The sequence below is a fragment of the Syngnathoides biaculeatus genome, chromosome 17, assembly GCF_019802595.1.
Source record: "Syngnathoides biaculeatus isolate LvHL_M chromosome 17, ASM1980259v1, whole genome shotgun sequence".
NCBI classification, from domain to species: Eukaryota; Metazoa; Chordata; class Actinopteri; order Syngnathiformes; family Syngnathidae; genus Syngnathoides; species Syngnathoides biaculeatus.
In genome coordinates this window covers 4,371,359-4,395,841 of record NC_084656.1, presented here as the reverse complement: position 1 = coordinate 4,395,841, position 24,483 = coordinate 4,371,359, and the positions used below count along the sequence as shown (strand labels likewise).

The 24,483-nt window shown below is 40.4% G+C and overlaps 1 protein-coding gene across 1 annotated transcript in view; it reads left to right on the top strand.

The window, feature by feature from the left end:
- dcc (DCC netrin 1 receptor) overlaps positions 1-24,483 on the top strand; it is a 312,064-nt gene that overhangs the window by 87,531 nt on the left and 200,050 nt on the right. The gene's annotated exons all lie outside the window — the stretch shown is intronic.

Sequence of the window (24,483 nt, the reverse complement as noted above, 5' to 3'; positions counted from 1 at the left end):
AGGACTAAATGGGATAAGTTATCGGTTCTCAAAGCGTAGTATGACTATTACCAGTTGTATGCTGTCTCCCTATAGTGCGACGTGAAAACAATCATAATCACTATCATCATATTAAAATTGCTTATATAAAATAAAATATAACACAGTGTTTTAAACCTCGATTTAGCTGACAATTAGGAGAGAGGGGGCATCCATTAAAGCCACTTGTCTTAATTTGAAGCAATGTTTTTGTTATTTTAAAACCCAGAGTATGATACAAAGTAATGTTTGTAACGTTTTAAAGTCAACCTAGATTTACATTTCTGTGATAGTCTAACATTGCTGTGAAAATGCCGTGATCATTTCTGTACAGCCGGTTAGAGAAAATTGTTGTGCAGGTGAGTTCGGGTTGATTTCATCAGCAGCAAGGTTAGTGCGCTTCATTTTCTCGAATCTGTTACAAATGGATGACATAGTAAATGGCTTGCCAAAAAACAGCTATAGTACATACTGTACCAAAATCTCTATAACATGTTCTAAAGAGGCAGAGTTGTCCAAAGTGTGGAAAGCGGTTCCTGTCAAGCCTGCCATCCTGTTTTGGTGACCTATGAGATGTACTAAGATTTACATTAAACAAATACAGCATGCAAACCATTATTTGTAATTGCCACATGGTTTTCCTTGACTCTCCTGTCCAAAGAGACTGGAAGAAAGAGAATTGCTAGTGGGTGTCATCAGCCGGCTGTGTTTGTTTAAAGCTGTATAAACAGGTGATTTATTTTGTCAGGTTTTTAGACTGTCTCTGTGCAGGCGGGCAGGCACACACAATTTCCCAAAACAAATTGAAACTATTTATTCCTCCACTCTGCTGAGGTTAGCAGGTGATGCAAGTAAGTTTTAACTTTGCATAAGACGGAGGTCAGCGATTGTTAAGCCATTTTCCAAAGTTAAGTTGAGTAGTTATACACTTAATACACTTGGCAGTCACTGGTGTTTGTTGTCGTTTTAAACAAATAACTTTGACACAGTGACTGTGACTGTGAGTTGCTTTGGTGAATACAATGAATACTCGGTTCTTGAACCTCCCCCGTTCTCGAACAAATTGGTTTTCGAATGATAATTTGGGGATTTTTTTGCTTCTATTTTTTAACAAAAATCCACTACTCCCCCGAAAAAAAACTGAAATAACATAATGCGCGTGGCCCGACCAGCTGACCCACGAAACTCTTTGTTATTGTGAATTCCAACGCCCCAGAAAAAAACCCGGAAATAGCATAACGAATGTGGCCCGGCCACCTGACCCACATCACACTTTGTTATTGTCTATAACACAGCCCCTGTATGCAGACGTGTCCCGGTAGCTAAATTTACTGACTGTTTTTTCTTCCTATTGAGGACTATTAACCCCCAATCATGGCTCCAAAGAAGTGACACTAGATAAGTTCTTTGGGAAAAGAAAATAACTTCCAGGGGGCGAGTCACCCCCATCGCAGAGATTTGATAGCTGATAGTTTTGCATTGCTTTTTTCTTGTGAACTTTAACAATGCTCTGGTCCATTAACATTTCTGCATTTTTCGTTAACTCGAGTTGGGAGTTAATGTTTTTGTATGTTACTTTTTGTGAAAATAAAAAACAATTTTCTTTCCTTTTTTCCCCATCATTATTTCTTGTTTAAAGTTATTCTGCACTTTTGTTAATTAAAAAAAAATGTTTACAAGGCTGGGGGCCAAGTTGCTACTGACACGGCAATGCACTCCCAGCCTAGCCTACTCTACTACTAAAGCATACATTTTAAGCAAAAAAAAAAAAAAAAAAAAAATTCTTAAAGTATTTCATGATATAAAGTATTTAAACTATACATGTATTTCTACTATGCAGCATCTACTATTATCAGAAAAACCTAAAACAAAGATGCTTTGGTGGGAAATATCGATTCGGATTTCGAACAAATCACCTCTTGAACCACCTTCTGGAACGGATTGCGGTTGAGAACCGAAATTGTACTATGAGGGTTTTTTTTCATGGGTTCTGAATGTGTTCACTATTTGATTGGAGTGCAAATGCATAACCGCTTGTAGTCCATGTATTTTCTGGAAAATATTTAACACTGTAGCCTTTAAAACAACTGAAATGATCCATCGATCTATTTTCTGAGCCCCTTATCCTCACAAGGGCTGTGGGAGTTTTGGAGCCTATCCGAGCTATCATCGGACAGGAGGCAAAGTACACCCTGAACTGGTTGTCAGCCAATCACAGGACACATAGAGACGCCCAACAGTCGCACTCACAATCACACCTAGGGGCAATTTAGAGTGTCCAATAAATAATTTTTGGGGGATGCGGTAGGAAACTGGAGTGCCTGGAAACAACTCACGCAGGGACGAGGAGAACATGCAAACTTCACACACGTGGGGCTGCGATTGAAACCCCGGTCTTCAAAACTGTGAGGCCGATAATCCAAACAGATGCGTTTACCGTGCCGCCCAGATAAAATCACTGTCTCTCAAATACAGGTAAGACAGAAGTTGAGTCAAAATTCAAATTTAAAGTCACTGCATAAAACATAGTTGTAAATCCATCCTTTCAAAGAGCTTAAAACACACTGAACATCCTTTCATACATCCACAATAGCGCAAGTCATTCTACTGGTTACATAATTCCTGTCACTGCATCACAAACATAAAGTTTGTAGTCAGCGTAGCGATATGTGTACAGTATTGAAAGTTTTCTCTGTTTTTAAAAGCAAGAGACCTGAATGTGCACACTCCATGACTGGTTTTCTCCCACATCCCAAAAACATGCTTGGTAGGTTGATTGAAGACTCTAAATTGCCCGTAGGTGTGAATGTGAGGGTGGATGGTTGTTTGTTTACATGTTCCCAGTCATTGGCTGGCAACCAGTTCAAGGTGTACCCGGACTCTGGCCCGAATATAGCTGGATTAGGCTCCAGCATGCATTCGACCCTTGTGAGGATAAATTGTGTGGAAAATGGACTGATGGAAGAGACCCAGAATGTAACATGAAGATCATTTGAAAGTTTCATGCACCTAATTTTTGATATTGTGACATTTTGTTGTTGGAACTAAGAAATCATAGCCACAACAGTATGCATACATTTAAATTACGCCATTGAAGACATAAATGAAACGGGAGGCAGCACAGTGGAACAGGTATAAACTATTTGGCCTCACAGTTCTGAGAAACAGGGTTCAAATCCTCGCCCTGTCTGTGTGGCAATTACATGTTCTCTCCATGCCTGCGTAGGTTTTCTCTGTGTACTCCGGTTTCCTCCCACATCCCAAAAACATGCAACATTAATTGGGCCACATTATTTACTGTGTTACGGCAAAGATGGAGGGATATCATGCCCTCCTCACATACACACCTTTGTGCAGACAGATTTATTGTAAATGTCACACAAAGTAACAAGAAAAAATAACTTTTACAGTCTACCAAGACCACAGGCCAATAATTTTAAGAATTAAAATTGTGTGCTCTCACACACAGACAAACTACCAGTTCAACCAAGTCTTGGCTTAATTCACATCTAATGCAACACTGATGAATCAGTAGCCATGCTAATCTCCGATATTGTCTGTTCAACAGTATGGCGGGACAGTTGAAGGTCTGATGCCATTTGTTTCAGATTTTTGTTTTCAGGACACAGGATTTCAGCGACAGCGCTGAGGGATTTTGTTTTTTTAATAAATTACCCTTCAATGTATGGCTTACTGCCCCTTACAATGTTCCAAGCCACTTGATATGATGCAAGCATTAGTCTCTAGATCAGCAGTCGGCAACCCGCGGCTCCGGAGCCTCATGCGGCTCTTTCATCCTTATAATGCGGCTCTGATTGGCTTGGGAAAATAAATTACTAAAAATGTTTTTTGTATTTAATTGAAGTGCGTTTTATTTGTGTTAGTTTTTATATTATTTTAGTTCTAAATTTGAAGATTGTGATCTTGAAATATTAAAATATTAATTTAATTATTTGATATTATTTTTTCGTCGCTCAAAATAGACGTCACACTGCGGAAGCGGGTATACCCGCTGAAACGCCGTCTATTTTGAGCGACTTTCAAGCCCGGCAAAGCCAATGGAGAAACATGCTGCGGTAAAGTAGTAGAAGTTTTTTTTTTTTTTCTTCATTTTAGATGTGCGGCTCCCAGTGTTTTCTTTTCCATGGAAACCGGGTTCAAATGGCTCTTTCGGTGTCAAAGGTTGCCGACCGCTGCTCTAGATGCTTCATTATTAAAAAAAAAATGCTTTTCTCTGTGATTTTTCAAAGTGACTAACTTGTGATTGATAAGTTTATTTCCTATTGGAAAATCCAGGTTGATGTTAGATTGGAGTGAAGAATTCAAGCTATGAAATGCAATAGATATCTGACATAAAAGGGAGTCCGTAGCTAGCCATTTCGCTCAACCCAAAAATTATGAGCCCTTCCGCTCTGGTAAAAATGTCCTGTGTTCATCCACATATTTTCATTTAACTGTATTTTTCCCTGGCATTTTGAGAGCAAAATTGACAAATGATTTTCTCCAAAGATCACCATCTGACTGGGAAACTTTGAGCTATTTTCATTCAATGCAAAAGCCAGTTTTGCAAAAATACCGTGCTAACCTTTCTTGCTGCGGTCACATGACCGTTGTCAGGACACGCAGGTGAGATGTCTTCTCTGTGATGTGGTCGTCCTGCTTGGGTTTAATTCTCTTCTTTCGTTGTATAGCTGAGCTGGGTGGCGGGAACAGTCAAGCCACTCTTCCCTGGTTGCCATCACGGCTTTTGTCCTCCTAACCCTACCACTGAGCAGACCCGTCTCACTTGAACACAATCACTCATATACTAAACTTGTCACTATACCGGTAAAAAACACATTAAACTCAAGCAAAGCGTCGACGCAAACACAGTGATAGACGTAAGTAATGCTCGCTCACAACTACCGTAATGAACTCAAGCAAAGCTTGAATTTCGATATGCTTTTTTGTGTTCATGAGAGCCGCAAGAAAGGAGGGGAGGCAAAAAGCCACATGCTGCTCAAGAGCTGCGGTGTGGCCACTCCTGCCTTAGTACTTTAGGTATGAGTATAGGGAACACCTTTATTTGGATCTTAATTTTTGGTCTTTCTGCGCAGCTTAATCCTCACTGGACTGATTGACAGTCAATCACAGAATGTAGATGAAAAAATAAATACCGGTAAAAAACAATACTCACAAAATATCGTTCACACCAGTGGAAAATTGAGACTATTGAATTAGTCACCCAATACTCCCTGTGTGCCTCACATGACCGTCCCTCTTCTCGTGTCACTAACTGTTAAACATCTGTCATGCATCAAAGCCTGCATGGATTAATTTAAATTGCTTTACTCAAGTTATTTTACAGTTACTTTTTAATGCTTAACAAATGTTATAATGTTACCTAAATCATTTTCAGAGAATAAATGATTTATGATGCAACAGTTTGACCTTGGATCTGTTACCTTTGTTGAATTCTAAATCCATTATTTATTATGGAAAATAACGAGGTCAACAAGCAGCCAGAACATTTAATGTTCAACCTCAGAAGTTGCATTGTATAATGATAGAGTGTAAACTTAACATGGATATGATGTATTACATTATTTACAAGGGAAGTAAAGAGACTCTAGACTGAGTGAAAGGTATAGATCATTTTGTGGTTTGTGAAACTTGTTTGTTGGAGGATCACGATGAATGGAGATGTAAAATTGGGAGACAGGAAATGGAGGGACCAGACTGAGGAAAGTGAATCACCAAACTCAAGCCTGCGGAGTTTGGAAAGATAGAGAAAATGAGATGGACAAAGAGAGAGCAATCAAGATGGGGAGTGTGAGACAGAGAAATGAGTGAGAGAGAGGAACAGGAGGGTCAAGCGAAGGGCAGGACGAGTTTGAATGTAGTCAAGAGTGAGAACAGAAAGCATGGCCTACGTGACAGATTTATATTCCACTGTTAGTAGCTGACCTGATATCACACACACACATGCACACGCACACACACGCACACACACAAAAATGCTTTCACTCTATCGCCTGAAATACATGGACACAGACTACACATACACATTCCAATCTTCAACAGGAGTCTGCATGTGTGTGTGCAGTCTACAGGGGGATGGGATGTATGGGTGGAGGTGGGGGGGGGGCTCTGTCTGTTACCATGGTGACAATAGACCCTCTAGTTTTCGTTTTAGTGTGTGTAGGTAGCGATACATATTAAGTGTTTGCCTGACACCGCCAGAACGAAGACTTCGACCTTCTTCTCTGACTGATTGTGCCTGAGTATGTGCGTGTCAAGAAGGAAAACGATATTGATGTTGGCTGATGATATGGCATAATTATAGTGGTATAATATAAAGATATCAGGTTTATATTAGCAATAACTAGTAATTACATTTTAAAATGTGTAGCTTCAAAATACCAAACAACAATGTGACATATTTACAGTATGTATTTCTAAGTAGTGAAAACTAAAAGAATTAAAAATGCTCGTTTGGTATGTACTGAACATGAGAGTTTATGCATTAAAGTGTAAGACAAAATAAAGCATAAAACTAAACAAAAATAGTTCTGGAATGAAGTGAATGTAGTACAATTATTTGAAGAGGCGAGCACAAGAATAGATATAAGTATGCGGCTGTGCAGTGGCAAATCAACCACTCCTATCTAGTATGAATGTCTCACTTGACTCCCAAATATCAATGCAAATGGTTATTGTGAGCTGAAGACGCTCAGTGCTTGCTGAGTGTCATTTTAATCTGCAGAAAGTGGCCACACAACCACACCTACAAACGGCTTCAAAGCACCCCGCGACGACAGATTTAATGAAATTCCACTCTATAACGCCTGTTTGATATGGCTGGAGAGTCAGACGGAGTTCTACCTTCCTTTCACCTTCACAGATACGGTATATTAGAAGAGCACAGAATACATGTATAATACGAGTAGAACAAAATGGAATACATACAGAAAATGTCTTTAGAGCGTGACAGCATGCAATCACAACTCCGCTGATGGTTTTCTGCAGCTGGACTGTGCACTTGCTGCGGTATTTCCAGTAGCGCTGTACAATATGAAGGCACATCTTTGGGAGGAAAAAAAAATGACTTAAGAAGTTGTAGGAGTTGAAGGTCAGATGGCACTGTGTAGAATGCAAAACAGAAGCTTAAATCGATCATAATAAAACAGAAGAAAATATATATAGGGAGGCACAGAGGACAACTGGTGCGTACATCTGCCTCACAGTTCTGAAGATGTGGGTTCAAATCTGTTTGCATTTTCTCCTGTCAGAATTTTTAATTGTGCTTCTGCATTTTTGAATCTTAAAATTTCCCTAACTCTATACTTATATTCCACCCTCTCTTTCTGGAAACATTTTCTGCAAGTTGCTTCACAATCAATTTGTCATTGTTTTGTAAAGAAGTTGTGCTGTTTTAAAATTTCCCTCTCCTACATCTTCCTCTCAAACACCAACTGCCCTCATGTCTTCCCTCACAACATCCATCAACCTTCTCTTTGGTCTTCCTCTTGCCTCTGGACATATCCAAACCATCAAAGTATTCTCTCTCGAACCTTGTCTCCAAAACATCCAACTTTGGTTGTCCCTCGATTGAGCTCAATTCAAATCGTATCCAACCTGCTCACTCCTAGAGAGAACCTCAACATCTTAATTTCTGCCACCTCCAGTTCTGCTTCCTGTTGTCTCTTCAGTGCCACCATCTCGAATAGATCCATCATGGCTGGCCTCAACACTGTCTTATAAATTTTGCCCTTCAGTCTACCAGAGACTCTTCTGTGACAGAACACACCTGACACCTTCCAACCTGCTTGGACCCATTTCTTCATTTTCTTACGACACTCACCATTGCTCTGGGTTGTTGACCCCAAGTGTTTGAAGTCGTCCAGTCTCGCTATCTCTTCTCCCTGGAGCCTCACTCTTCCCCCTGCAAGCCTCATTTTTCTCATCTCAAGCCACATTATATTTTGTTTGACTTAGGTTCTCCTTTCCAGTGCATACTTCCATTTTTCTGATTGTTCCTCCACCTGCTCCCTGCTTTCACTGCATATCGTGACTTCTGCGACTATCATGTTCCACGGGGATTCTATTCTAAGCAAAGCAAAGCAAATTTATTTGTATAGCGCATTTCATGCACGAGGTAACTCAATGTGCTTTACATGATTAAAGGGATTTCAAAACAAAGCGATAAAACATTTAAAATGGGATAAAAACAATAAAAATGACAAACAAAATATAAAAAAAAGACATTTAAAACTGCAGTGCAAGTAATATGATAAAATGCTGCTTCACCATGTTTGCTTTGGACTCTGCGCTCCACTGTTTGACCTGAGTCAGTCAATCTCAGAGTTCTACTGGGCTTGTATTCCATAAGCATTTCTTTCATGCATTCACGACCTCAATCATTTAGTGATTATAGACCAGTAGCGGACCTTTAAAATCTATTGTAAACCTTACTGGAAGGTCCATCTTCCATCTCTTTACCACACTACTGGCACCAGTCAACAAATTTCCATCTCTATCCTTAATGACCCTTACCTGCTTTGCATCCTTCCCATCTCTGTCCTACTGTCTGGCCAACCTGTAGAGATCTTTTTTTCCTTCTTTCGTGTCCAACCTGGTGTATATGCCATCATATGCCTCTTGTTTAGCCTTCACCAGCTCTAATGTATCACTTCTTCTTCACTAACCTCTTTCCTTGTATGATTTCCTGTATTTTGGGGTTCCACCACCAAGTCTCTTTCTCCCCTTTCCTACCAGAAGACACACCAAGTACTCTCCTCCCTGTCTCTGATCACCTTGACTGTAGTAGTCCAGTCTTCCAGGAGCTCCTCCTGTACATCGATAGCCTGTGTCACCTCTTTCCGAATGGCTGCACAACATTAGTCCTTTCTCAGTTCCCACCACAAGGTTCTCTCTTCTACCATTGTCTTCTTAATCTTCCTACCCACCACCACAGTCATCCTACACACCACTATCCTATGCGGTCGAGTTACAGTATCCCCTATCACTAACTTACAGTCAGTAACCCCTTTCAGATGACATTGTCTGCACAAAATGTAATTCACCTGCCTGCTCCAACCTTTGTTCATGTAGGTCAACCTATGTTCCTGCCTGTTCTGAAAAAAAAAGTGTTCACTACTGCATTTTTTATCCTTTTTGCAAATTCCATCACCATCTGTCCCTTAAACTTCCTTTCCTGGATGCTGTGCTTACCCATCACTTCTTGATCATCCCTGTTTCCTTCACCAACATGTCCATTACAATCTGCACCAATCATAACTCTCTCTGTGTCTGGGAAGCTCAAATTGCTTCATTTAGCTCCTTCCAGAATTTCTCTTTCAACTCTCGGTCACATCCCATCTTAGGTTTATCCTAATCAGGGTTAATCAACCAACTCCTGAGGCTGGTTGCCGTCGAGACAGGAATGTGAGCATTGGGCAGCCGAGCATCTGGAGAGGACTAATGTTGTGCAGCCATTCGGAAAGAGGTGACACAGGCTCTCGATGTACAGGAGGAGCTCCTGGAAGACTGGACTACTACAGTCAAGGTGATCAGAGACAAGGAGGAGAGTACTTGGTGTGTCTTCTGGTAGGAAAGGGGAGAAAGAGACTTGGTGGTGGAACCCCAAAAGGTAAAGTGAAGTGGCTGTGAGCCCATCGCCATAGAGACAGGAGCAGGAGGGTGTTGTATACCTGTCGCTACCAAGACAGCATCAGGAGGCGGTTGTATACCTGTTGCCGCCGAGAGAGGAACAGAGGCAGAGGTGGACAGGTCGCCGCTGAGACAGGGACGTGAGAAGACCGTGGACCGGTCGCCGTAAAGACAATAACATGAGGCGGCCGACGAGACTTCGCCGCCTGGACAGGAATGTGAAGTGGCCGACAAGCCTTTTCCGCCGCCTGGACAAGAACGCGAGGCGGCCAACAAGCCTTCGCCGCCGTTTGGACAGGAACATGAGGCGGCCAACAAGCCTTCGCCGCCCCCTGGACAGGAACATGGTTCACCTCGAAGTCTGTTGCCACCGCAACATGGGCTCGGCTCAGTAGCAGATCGGTGACTTCTGCGGCATCAGCGTGGTTCGCCGAGCAGTTTGTTGCCACTGCAACGTGGATGTGGAGTGGCAGTGGGTCAGTTGCCACCGGGACGTGGGCTTGGTTTGGTAGCGGATCAGTTTATACCATGACATGGATGTGGCACGTCAGCGGGTCAGTCGCTACTGCGGCGTGAGCATGGTCCACCAGGAAATCTGTCACCACCGCGGCATGAGCTTGGGTCAGCAGGAAGTCTGTCGCTACTGCGATGTGGGTGTGGCTCGGTAGCAGGTCGGTTGCTACTGCGGCTTGTGCATGGTCCAGCAGGAAATCTGTCACCACCGAGACATGAGCTTGGGTCAACAGTGACGTGGGCATGGCTCGGAAGCGGGCCGGTTGCTTTTGCGACGTGGGCGTGGTTTGGCAGAGGGTCGCTCATCATTCCTTGTCGGCGGAAGTCGCCTGTGGCTCTGTTGTCGGCAAAGCGCCGGCAAAGGTCGGCTCAGGCTCAATCACCGGTGACATGTGGATGAATGATGTGGTTGTGTCCTGGCTGTCGCTGGAGTGGAAGCAGGATGACTCTGTGGCTTGGTTGTCGGTGTGGAGTGCGCAATGGTCTGCAGCATCTTGGCTGCCTTGGTTGCCGTGCAGCAGGAGGCGCCAGGCGGCACCCTGGTTCGGTGTTTCCTCTAGCCACCTCGCAGATAGATGGCCAAACAGGAATCAGGCACTCGGTTATATAAGTTTAAGTCTTCGTCATAATCCATAAAATTCTGATATGTTCATACGGAAATAAAGAGCGGCCCCGTAGCTCAGTGGTTAGAGCACTGGTTTGGTAAACCAGGGGGGTTCGTATCCCACTGGGGCCTCCACTCCCTGAGAATGATTGTTTCAGGAAGGGCATCCGGTGTAAAAATTGTGCCAAACATAAATGTGCGATCATCTGAGATGACACACTGTGGCGACCCTGAAAGGGATGAGCTGAAAGTAACCTCCTCCTCATATGGAAATAAAACCAAATTAAGTTTTTTCCCTTTAAATGTTGGTGGTGATTGGTCCCAGTTTTGTGACACTAAACAATGTTAATTTTTTTCTCTATTGTGATCACGAGATAATCAAATATTAGTGATTTTGTTCTGATATTTGCATTGATTAAAGTTAGCAAACGACATTGATTTAGATATATTTTGGGGTTGATTGATCACAGTTGAATTGGTTAAAGTTTAATTACATAAAGCAACATTAAGACTTTTTTTAGATTAAACTGTGGCTACACTGAGGTTAAAAAAAAAATCTAAATTAAAAAAATCATGTCATGTCAGATTCCTAGATTTCGACTACTGCAGGTGTGGTCCAGAACATAACCCACACAATAAATTAAAGGTTACTGGACTGCATATACTCCATGTTACCCCAATTTTTTGTTAATAGGATAGACCATGAATATGTTTCCTTCTCTGTCTGAATATGAAGAGGTCAGACGCGAAAGCAGATTCTGAAATCAAAGAATCTACAGAAACAACAAAAATGGATATATCTTCTTTTGTGTCTGAACTCTTCATATGCATCCCACTTGGCTTCCTATTCTCTTATGAAATAGATTTCACTGTGGATGGTCACCGATAATGCCGCATGCACAGAAAGCCGGGAAATAAAAGTTTCCAAAAATTACTTTATGAAGTCTTATTGTGTAAAAGATTGCTCTGGAGAGTTGCTATTTTTGCACAAGCATGTCAGATATCTATTTTTCCAACGGTTTCAAATCTTGTGATAGTGGAAACTGTACCTGTAATTTCAATTTGTCTGGAAGTAAGACTGCTATATATATATATATATATATATATATATATATATATATATGTGTGTGTATAAACTACACAAGTAGTTTGCATTCTGCATACAAACCCAGAGCCAATTAAAATTTCAAAATGTACGGCAACAACCTGTTTTTTTAATTTACTAAAACTGCAAGAGATTTCACTTAATATTGCAGAAAATAATATACTTTATGAATAATGTCAACAAAACTTTGTCTTGGGGCAGAAGGTAGTTATTTTTTAAGGCACATTACTTGGTGGTGGTCCAAATTAGGAGTGTTTACTTTTGGCAGAGGTTTGCACTCTTCTGAGTGCCAATCTTGCAAAATACTTTTTCCCCCTCTAAAAGCTGCATTCATAAACATTGAATCTCTAAATTTTGTGCATCCGATAATCCCTTTAAGTCCCCTCACTTGGTACTGACTGCATGATGTTAAAGATGGAGACGCAGTTTAATGATGTTGCTATGACAACCTCCAACACAATGTAAGGTTATTATGTGAAGCGGACTTCTGGCAGAGCTGATACTGTGTGAGGTATATTGTAATGCCGCCTTAATGTTCACATAAATCAAAGTGATTCACAATGTCTCCTCGGTGCTCATTCAACCGTTTGCATTCATATTCACACACTGCTGGTGTCTACTCATCATGAACAATTAGGAGCTCACTGCCATAGTCAAGTAGCCATGATATCCGGTTAAATGATATGATTCAATGTCTTTGGGAAAGAATTTTGCAAGAAACTACACGTTATCGTTTGATAAACCCAAAAGAAAAAAACAATAAAAGCCCTTTATAATATAATAGAGGGTTGTGCTGTTATCAGTTTTATCAGTTAACAAGCTACTTCATGATTTACAGAGGATGAACTGTACCATTCACTCCCTAAAAACTCAAATGGCAAGATGCAAACAGAATCTCTTTATCTGCACCTTCATCTGAACCAAAATGCTCGAGACACTTCCCTGACCAGTGTACCACCCCCTCAAGTTTCTCAACCAGGGCCAGTTCTAGAAATACATACTTCAGCTGGGAAGCAAAAATGTTAAGTGAGTCACCTCATGACAGCATACTTCTATTGTATTAATGGATAGAAGGTTTAGGAGTTTGTTTCTGGGACTTTATGACCATTCTTCTAAAAACATATTTGTGAGGGGAGGATTTTGTCCAGGCCAGTCAAGTTCATCCACCCCAGACTCTGTCATCCATATCTTTATGGACCTTACGTTGTGTACTGGTGCACAGTCATGTTGGAATAGATTGTGATTGATTGTGTGTAAAGATAAGCTTGTGGAAGTATTTCCAAAACTGTTGATCCAAGTCATACTGTGAATAGGCAATGGTACCAAATATAAATGAAAGATACAGTATGTAGACATCTGACTTTGAAGAAAGTAATGAAAAAAGTGGCCCCAAAAATCCTGGCATTTACTAAAAATTAATGTGGGTAATCCTAAATGTCCTTAAACAGGAAAACATTAGTCTGATTTTATGTCAGTCATTATGAAAATGAAGTGTCTTTATGTACAGTATGTAACGATGGTTTCCATGGCGTGTAATCAAAGAATACAATATTCTGTAGAGAGTCGTTGATTGTGAAGTGGTACACATGCCTGACTTTGGTGTATGCAGCGTGGGATCGATTTCCGCTCAGTGATGGTGTCGATATTTGCCCAGCAACTTACTGGTGACCAAGGGTTCAGGGTTTAGTCCACGTTTAGCCTGAAGCTAGATGGGATAGGTTCCTGTTCTCCTGTGACCCTTGTGAGGAAGTGAAGTTCAGACAATATTCTGTGTTTTTTGAAAAAAAAAAAAAAACAAAACACTCAAAATGCTCTAAAATGGCTGGAAATGTAGGGTTGGCTGCTCTGAAAACGAATGGTGGTGAGAGGGATTAAGTCTCCACTGAGGGTACGATATGCACCACATGCTACTGGGTTGCTGTTTCTGCATTCATCAATTGACACAATGATTAATAGCATAGCCAAGTCATTGAGTAACAAAAAAATATCCAAAAGAAAAATTAATTGTATTGCATTTGTATAGAAAAACATTGATTTTTGTCAACAGTTGTGTTTTCTCTTTTGTGTAAGAATGTTTCTACGAGAAGGACGCACTGTGAGCGACAGTAGTCTGTCAATAACTTTGTCATGCATACACAAACACTCAACATGGGGTCTTCCTCCCCATGATGAGTGATGGAGGGGAATGAAGGGAAGGTGTTTCATCACAAAGGAGATCAATATGAGTGACAACACACATACACACACAGGATAGTGACACATTTAGGTGGAGCCAGTGAGGTATAAACCTCCAACCTCTATATTATTGATTTGTGAGGACACACACTCAAGCATATACTACATACACTATATGGATGACCTTCTATTTTCGACGATCGATAAAAAACAAAACATCGGGTCCATGAAATGAAATAAGATGAATATTTCCCTCTATCCATGCTTTCCTATTTGAGGCCTTTTGCAGTACATAATGACTGGAGTATAATGGTAGAGTGAATAAAAAATAAATAACATTTGACACTGGCCGGAACACGATTGGTTCTGAATGTTGACACCAATTCCCCCCCACCTGATGACTTCTTCTTTTCTACTTCTTTTCTATTCAGCTTGTCCCATTAGGGGTCGTCACAGCATGTGATCTTTTACCTTCTCAGCTCATCTCCTGCATCCTCCTCTCTAACACCCACTGTCCTCATGTCCTTCCTCACAATATCCATCAATCTTTTCTTTGGTCTTCCTCCCGCTCTTTTGTATGACAGCTCCATCCTTAGCTCCCTTCTAACAATGTACTCAGTCTCTCACCTCTGGACATGTCGAAATCATCGAAGTCTGCTCTTGAACCTTGTCTCCGGAAAATCCAACTTTTTCTGTCCCTCTATTGAGCTCATTTCTAATAATATCCAACCTGCTCACTCCGAGAGAGAGAACCTCAACATTTTCATTTCTGCCACATCCAGCTCTGCTTTCTGTTGTCTCTTCTGTGCCACCATCTCTAATCCGTACATCACGGCTGGCTTTGCCACTGTTTTATAAACTTTGCCCTCGATCGCAACAGAGACTCTTCCATCACATAACCCCACCTGATAACTACTATTAATATAATAATTGCATTTTTATATAGATGTTCTTTTGTAAACAGTTAATCTCTCTAAAATAGTAACTCCATTCCTCTTCATCAATAAAGGAATTCAGTTTTGGAGGTAAAGATTCATTTTGTCTCCGATTGGCTGGCAACCAGTTCAATGTGTACCTCACCTCCTGCCTGATGATAGCTGGGATGCTCAGGCACTCCCGCGACCCTTGTGAGGATAAGTGGCTCAGAAAATAGATTGGGATTCCTTTTGTATCAATAGGCTTTTAACTTCAGACATGAAAAATTGTTCCAGAGCTGTGCATCCTAAGACTCTCAAGAAATAGCCTCAAGTGTAAAATGATATCCATCCAGCCACCCACCCATCCATCCCAAAAAAAGGAAGAAATTGTCCTCACTGTTAAGGTCCTTTTGTAAACTCTCAAATGTTGATGATACTTGTATTATTGTTCTTTTGTTGTGGAGTAGTGTTCTCAGGTGTGTGTTTTAAAGGTTTGAGATGCACAGAGTGTGGATCAATAAAGGGGTGATGACGGTCTCCCTGGTCTGAGATCCAGCCTACAATTACTGCTTTCAGAGTCATAGCATCGCGGTTCTTGATGCACAATGGCATGATTGCTTGCCAGGAAAACACCTGAAATTATCACAGTGATATTCCCAGTGAAGACGAGAGCTTTTACTGGAAATTACTGGCAGACAGAAAAAAAACTAAACAAAAAAAAAAACCATGTTTCTGAATAACACAGTTCTTTTATCGGCAAACAACAAATACGCCATCTGAACATTTTCCATTTCTATCTATCTTATTCTGTTCATAGTTGCAGTGAGATGAAGCCTATTTCAGCAAACCGTAGGTAAAAGGCAAACTACACCCTGGATTGGTCACTATTCAATAACATTGACACATAGAAACAAGCAAACATACACACTCAACCTAGACACTGTGACTGTAAGTGGACTGAACCCACACGGCTTTTGTTGAAGTCAGGTGAATGTACCATCATACCATCAGTGTCCCAAAAACAGAGAGAACAAGCAAATTCAAAAATCAAATTAATCATATTGTTTAGCATATTTAGTATATAAAAATGCAAAACAAAATAGTTTACAAAATTAAAACCCATCACAGCAATACGGGGAGAAAATATGTCCCTCTTACCCCCTTGCAGAGACACACACCCACACGGCTTCTGTTGAAGTCAGGTGAATGTACCATCATACCATCAGTGTCCCAAAAACAGAGAGAACAAGCAAATTCAAAAATCAAATTAATCATATTGTTTAGCATATTTAGTATATAAAAATGCAAAACAAAATAGTTTACAAAATTAAAACCCATCACAGCAATACGGGGAGAAAATATGTCCCTCTTACCCCCTTGCAGAGACACCCACACAAACACACGGTACCTGTACATAAAAACACACAAATGCAAAATCAAGACGTCCAGATTAGAAAAGGAAAGAAGGAAAAAGTGCAGACCAACAATCTCCAGATGACAGAAACTTTTTAAGGTCACATCTGTTTAATTTTCAGATACACGCACGCACATACCCACCCCACACACATACATACACACAAACACTCCTAAATTCTGGTTAAATTCCGTTAACATAATCTACATTATTGTGTGTATCTGTATGTGTGGATGTGTATGTGTGCGATTGTGTGTGTGTTGACGACAGCTGGCTGAAATGAGCCCTGAAATTGAGTGCAGGGAGAAAAAGAAGTATGAATTTTGAAGCAGGGTGAAGTTTGAGAGTGAAAAAGCACAGCAACCTCTTATGCATAAATAGACATGAACAAACAGACAATCACTGAGGAATAGATATATAGGAAATATTATTCAGCAAGCAATTACTTTTTATCAAAAGTATATTGCCAAAAGTATTGGCTGAACCCTTCATATCGGAATAAGGGGCTTCACTCGCTTCCAAGGCCACAGATGTATGAAATCTAGCACCAAGGCATGCAGACTGCTTTTACAAAACATTTGTGAAAGAATGGGTGACTCTCAGGGGCTCAGTGAAATCCAGCATGGAACTGTGATAGGGTACCACCTGTGCAGCAAGTCTAGTCATGAAATTTCCTTTGCTCCTAAGTGTTCCACGGTCAACTGTAGGCCGTGTAACCTGATGGAGCGGTGTCAGCAGATACTAAGGGACACAGGGCGAACTCCAACTTTCTGCTGAATCAATCTTTACAGACCTCCAAACTTAATGCCACCTTCAGATTAGCTCAAGAAATGTGTGCAGTGCGTTTCCATGGCGAGCAACTGTATCTAAGACATACATCACCGAGTGCAATGCAAAGCGTCGGCTGTCACTACTGGAGAAGAACAGTGGAGATGCAATTTCTGGAGTGACAAATTACACTTCTTCAGCTTACAATCTGATGGACGAATCTGACTTTGGCGGTTGCAACCTGAGCACTACTTGTCTGAGTGCAATGTGTTGAGTGTAAAGTTTGGTGGGGGGATTATGGTGTGGGGGTGTTTTTCAAAAGATGGGCATGGCCCCTTAGTTGTAGTTAAAGGAAGTCTTGAATGCTTCAACACATCAAGCGATTTTGAGCAATTCCATGCTGCCAACTTTGTTGGGACAGTTTGGATCTGGCCCCTTCCTCTTCTAACTTGACTATGCATCAGTGCACAAAGCAAGGTCCAGAAAGATATATTTGGTGTGGATGAACTCGATTGGCCTTTACAGAGCCCTGACCTCAATCCAACAGAACACCTTTGGAACGCATTAGAGTGGCGATATAGAGCCAGGCCTTCTCAGTGTGTGACCTCACAAATGCACTTCTGTGTCACGAACCAGCTGTATGGGGGCGGACCCAAATGCAGGACACCGAGACAGAGGCATGATGTTCAGTGGACTTTATTATAAACTAATGTTGTGAATGACAACACAGTCCAAGAAGGCAGGATCCAAAAAACAAGAAACAAGGTCCGATAACTATGAGACAACTAAAGAGCATAACAAAAGCGTGACTGGACCATAATGGTGCAGTGGCGGAGTAACCCAGGGTGTGGTAAAGCATACTCAACGAACTGGCAAATGCCAGTGACAAAACTCTAACTTAAATACATGGTCTAATCACAGTGCCTCATGTGAAACAGTTGTGACCAGTGACAGGTGCCATACATGAAACTGCTCAAAGCGGTGGCCAGGCCATGCCCTTCTTGGCCGTGGTCAAGCCTTGCACACGACATTCTGGAAGAATGGTCAAAAATTCACATAAACACTTCTAAACGTTGTTGACAGCTTTCCCACAACAGTTGAAGTTGCTGTCGCTGCAAAGAGTGGACAGACGTCATAGTTAATCCTATGGAATAAGAATGAGATATCACTAAAATTCATAGCCAAGTCAAGGCCGGTGAGCAAATATATTTGGTAATATTGTATATATCTTATCTCTATCCTACATGAATGACTGTAATATGTTGTGCATCTTGAGGAAAATTTTTTAATTTTCTTTCAAAAGCTGATCCTTCTTATTTTGTGTGTACGCATGGTGGAGGATGTTCTACATTTGTTTGCATAGTACAAACAAAACATAGTGATGAATCACAGATTTGTGCATTAAACTTCAATATGCACAATCTAGGCATAAATCTGTTTTTATACACAGTCAGTGAATGAGGCCTATTGTCTCCCATCCAGTTTGGATCATTCTTTGTATGTAATGGTACCTTTTCTAAACATAACCAGGCCTCTACACTAACTTTTGCACTGATGACACAGGCGGCTTGGACCCTTTTTTTGGGGTGATATATCATGAATATGTGTGCTGATGAACAGTTGCCTTAATTGGAGTCCTGTTGCATTATGAAGTCATGATTAACATTGAGATATGGTATTTTGAAATACACATTTTAAGACGCCAGACTTGCTCTCAGCCATGAGCACGACTGTCACGGCCGTTGTTTGTTCTTAAGAAATAAAGACAGCGTACTCTCTCTTCAGAACAGGAGAGCAACTAGAGATTTACTCATGCAGTGAAAAATACAACAACTGCATATAACCACTGTGTTTTATATAGTGAGGCTGTGTTAGAGGGAGCTTTGAATAAACACTCACGGAGGTGCGAACAAATACAATTGTTACCTATACAGTATTTGTACCTACAGTGGTTCAGTTATGAATCTTGTATGACACAAAATGTTATACCTTAGAATTAGAGAATAGAAATGAACCTCTTCTTTCTGTACAGTGTAGCCAACACAGTCAAAACACAATTAATTGTTTACCAACTGAGCTCCTGGGCATGTTTGAGAATACAATTCTTACGATAGAATTTTGTATTTTTTTTTCATTCTTTCAAAGTCAAATTCAGTCACTGCATTGATTGCGTTCTTATATAGCAAAATCAGAATAATAATCAGATTTCATGGCAAATTGTGTAACAACACACAAGGAATTTGTCTCCAGCAGGCTCTGCTGACCTGGTACGACATTCAGAAGAAACAGAGAACAAACAACATAATAATAACAAAGAACATTCAATTAAGAGGAACTATTCGTTATAGGAGTCACAGGTGTGCAACATGCAGAGTCTTCTTCATTTAGAGCAGTTAAAGTGCGACAACGCCCTACATGAAGTTGAGCTTATACAGAGTGACCTTACGCGTACGTGGTTCAAAATTCGAAACAAAAACACTTTTTAGAAGTCTGAGCCCTTGAGTGCAAACCAGACTCCTGTAAAGATCATACAGGCAGCAGAACAATATAAATGCAGAGTAGCTTGTAGAAATCCAACATATTGACAAGAAAACAATGTATTTGTGTGAGTGTGTGTGCATCTGGTTTGTTTTCAGACAGACTGCAGTGTAATGTTAACATTCTTTCAGATTTTCTTCGTGATCTTCTGTGTTGTCTGTCTATTATTTTTCTTACTCTTCTGTTTGCGGCCGAGACACTTTTGCTATTGAGAGCCTCTTTGGCTTTCTGTTTGGTTCGAGCACGAACAAATCTTCCCTTCACATCCACCAGTCTCCTCTCACATTTAGGTGAGAGCTTTGTAACACTCCCTTCTCATTCGTCACAACCTACTCCTTTATTTTTGTCTCCCATCATCCAACACCTTCTCTCCTATATCACCTCATTTATATAACTTCCTTTACTTTTTCTGACTATCTTCTTTTACTTTCTTGGTCTTTTCATCATTGTGAGTGTGGTTTGAATATTTAGTGGCATGTGCAGATAAAATTAGACAGCACATTCAAGTACTTTGATCCTAGTAGCAAATTGGATTTCAATCAGTTAATGATGCAGAAGAGATTTGCTGTACCTGGGAGTTTTGTCAATTTTTATCTTTAAATGCTTCACTTGCTTTGTGTGTGTGGTGCAAAACAATTATCTGTCCATCCATTTTCTACACCTCTTGTCCTTATTAGGGTCATGGGCATACAGGAGCCTATCTCAGCCAACTTTGGGCAAGAGGCTGGACACCTGCAGACCATAGAACACATATTGACACACCTACTATATACTGTATATGTGGTTTGCTACAACTTTCACATCTCTGTGGATATATTTTGGGCGACTCTTCTTTTCAGAATTTAAAAGTTGTGGGTTTTGAAACATGAATGGCCTTTTTAAGGTCATGCCATTCCATTTTTATCATATGCAAATCTGGACTTTTACAAGGCCACTCACTCCAAAACTTTCGTTTTATTTTTTTAAATCATTCAGAAGTTGACTCGGTGTGTTTTGTGTCATTTTCCTGCTGCAGAACCATGGTGTGCATCATTTTGAGGTTTCAAGGGTTTAAACATTGATGTGGAGAAATTAAGGATTTGAGAACAGGGGGCCAATACTTCCTTCAGGGCTACAAAAAAATTATAGAGTGGGATTTTCAAAAATAAATGTAAATCCATCCATTAATTCTCTGAGCCCCTTATTCTCATGAGGGTTGCGGGAGTGCTGGAGCCTATCCCAGCTGTCATCGGGCAGGAGGCGGGGCACACCTTAACCTGGTTGCCAGCCAATCATAGGGCGCATGGAGACAGACAACAGTCACACTCACAAACACACCTCGGGGCAATTTAGAGTCTCCAATGAAAGCATGTTTTTGGGATCTGGGAGGAAACCGGAGTGCCCGGAGAAAACCCACGCAGGCACAGGGAGAACTTGCAAACTCCACACAGGTGGGGCCGGATTTGAACCCTGGGCGTCAGAACTGTGAGGTCAGCATTCTACGGCTGTGCCACCAAATACAATTCAACAAAACATAAATAGAATTTCAGTTTAAATTTTGAATTTCTTTGGAGTAACAAAAACAAGGCATTAATTTAAAAAAAGAGGAAGTTTGTCATCTTCGTACAACTGCACAATTTTATCCAACTGTGGTTGGTATCTTAGAATAGAGGTAGCAGTGCAGCATAATGTATACTCTCCCACCCAAAAAAATGTAAAGAATAAGAATAGGTAAAAAAAAAAAAAGTAAGTAAAAGTATCTTCTTTTTGAATAAATGCTGGCTGTTTTCTGATTAATAAATAAAGTTAAAAAAATACATTCTTGAGAACACTATACTGGACTCAACTAGACCGTAATGTACAGGAAGGCCAGACAGTGCATGGCCGGTCTGAAATGTACAGTGAATAAAATAAGTATTTGAACACCCTGCTATATTGTAAGTTCTCCCACTTAGAAATCATGGAGGGGTGTGAAATTTTCATCATAGGTGCATGTCCACTGTGAGACAGATAAAAATCCATAAATCACAATGTAGGATTTTTTAACGATTTATTTCGGTGATCTCTCTGGCAGTTGACATGCAAGATGAAAATTTGAGATCCCTCCATGATTTCTAAGTGGGAGAACTTGCAATATAGCAGGGTATTCAAATACTTGTATTCTTCACTGTAGCTACTACATTTGCATGATCGCTCACAAAGAATATCTGCTAAAGCTAGCTGCTAATACAGATGAAAACAAGCACACATGACATCATCATGTGTTTCTCACGATGTAATGTGGATTTCTTTTTTTTTCAATTATTAACTTCCTGATTGCTATGCTAGTTGTTATTGTCATTTCTCTTTGTGTTGCCAGTACTTCCTGGAACATGTACCTTAAGGAACTCCCACATTAATTGGTGATTTACATTGCAGCTTTTATTTGTTTTTTTAAATAAAAACCTAAGTTTTGGTAGTCTATTGCAACATCAGAATAATGGTTACATTCTGATATTCCTGTTATAAAATTAACATTGACATGTTGAGGTATCAGATTGGTGGCGAACAGTGGTCAATGTTAACAAGAAATGTTACTTGTACTCCATTACAATAATTTAGAGCACATGGCGCTGGCTACTTTCATTTATCAATAATTGTGTTGACAGTCTAGACTTAGACTTTCATTTTTCACTTCTGCGTCGGGCACCATTGCTCCAATCCATCATGCTTACAACAGTGACGTTGAACTCAGGTTCACCAGTCAAAACGACAGAAGAAAGTCACATCTACACACATCGTCTTATATTGGGTTTCACGGGCTGATCAAAGGAGGTTGTGACAATCACATGTGTTTTACATTTACATTACAGAATATAAAAAAGAACGGCTTTAATGTGCAGTATAATTTGTCACTACCTAAACTTGGATATTTCAGCCCACTTCTAACTTAAACACCTTGCAGCAAATTACAGGTGTCTTTGCTGTGCGGATGGCAGCAGGAGCCCTATTTTATGGTCACAAGTAACTGTAAATGCTGCATCTACTCTTTCTCTCTCTCTCTCTCGCTCTCTCTCTCTCATGCTTAATGTAAGGCTGGCATCATCATACTGGATATGGGTGACTTTAAATGCACTGCTAAAAAATGGACGGACTGCAGGATACACTGCCTTGCAAAAGTATTCACCGCCTTGGCTTTTTTGTTCCATTACACCTTCTAATTCAAAGATTTCTTTATCTGACCTTTATTTGATGGACCAGCACAAATTGGGTTTGAAGTGAAATGATAAATATACACCTAAAAATAAAAAATAAAAAATTGAATTTGTATGGCTACAAGTCATGAGCTAGCTGCATTTTGCCACTGCAGAGATTATTGGCCATCCCTCAAGGTAAGACTACTCCAGCCCTTTCAAGTCACCTACAGACTGGTGCAGGTTTTACTCAAGAAAACGATTCTATTCAGTACCAACCATCTTTCCCTTGGCTTTGGCCACTTTCCCTGTGACAGCTGCCCACAACATGATCAGTGTTCTTGGGCCGATGAAATTTGTTGGATGTGTAACAGACAGCTTTTCTGGATAGCCAAAAGTTAAATTTGAGTCTCATCTGACCAGATCACCTTCCAACAAACATTTTGTTCTTCTCCCAAATGCCTTTTTTTTGCAAACTCTAAAACATGCCTTCCTATTTTTGGCTGAAAGTAATGGCTCTCTTCTGACCATTCAACTGTTTTATGGAAGAATGGCCAGAAGAGAGACTTCTGTGGAACTCTGCAGCTCTTCCTGCATTATCTTTAATCTCTCTGCTGCCTCTCTGATTAAATCTGTCCTTGCCTGGTCTGTGAGTTTTGGTGGAGCCATCACTTGGAATGTTTGTGATGGTGCCATATTACTTCCATTTGATTGTGATGGATTTGGTGGTGGTCCTAGGGATCATCAAATATTTTTCAACCCTGGCTTATGCTTCTCAACAATTTTTGTCCCTCATTTGTTTTGGAGAGTTCCTTGATCTTCGTGGCTGTGTTTGGGTAACAGTGCCTCTTTGGTGTTGGACCCTCTGAGACCTTTCAGAAAAGGTGTGTGTATATACTTAAAGATCATGTAACACTTAAATTCCACAATAATGGAGTACATTTCACAAATTATACAAATTTTGAAGGTAATTAGTTGAGTCACAGCGCACAGCATATCTGGCTCCCAGTTCTGAGGACCTCAGATCCAGCCTCAACTGTATTAAGTTTTACATGTTCTCCTCGTCCATGTGCGGGTTTTTTACGGGTACTCCGGTTTCCTTCTACATCTCAAAAACATGGATTGTAGGTTAATTGAAAACTCTAAATTGCCCGTAGCTGAGAATCTGAGTGTAAATGGTTATTTATACGTGCCCTGCTATATTCTGGTGATCTGTTCAGCGTGTACCCCGCCTCGCTCCCAGAGATAGCTGGCTCCAGCATGCCAATGACCCTAGTGAGGATAAGCGGTAAAGAAAATGAATGAGTGAATGAATGGTTGTGTCAGAGTTTTTTGTAGGAGCATCATAACAAAGAGGTGAATACATATACACGTGCCAATTTTCTTTTTTTTAAATTTTTTTAAATTTTTAAATTGTTTATGTTTTTCACAGATTTTTACTGTTCTTACACATCCATCAAATAAAATTCTGACTTGATAATAATTTGAAATTGAAATTGTAACAATAGAAAAGTGAAAGGTGTGCATACTTTTGCAAGGTACTAGATATCCTAGATTTTTAATGTGTAATTTTTGTTTAATCCTTGATTAATCCTTGTGTTTACATTTTAATCTATTATGCCTCAATT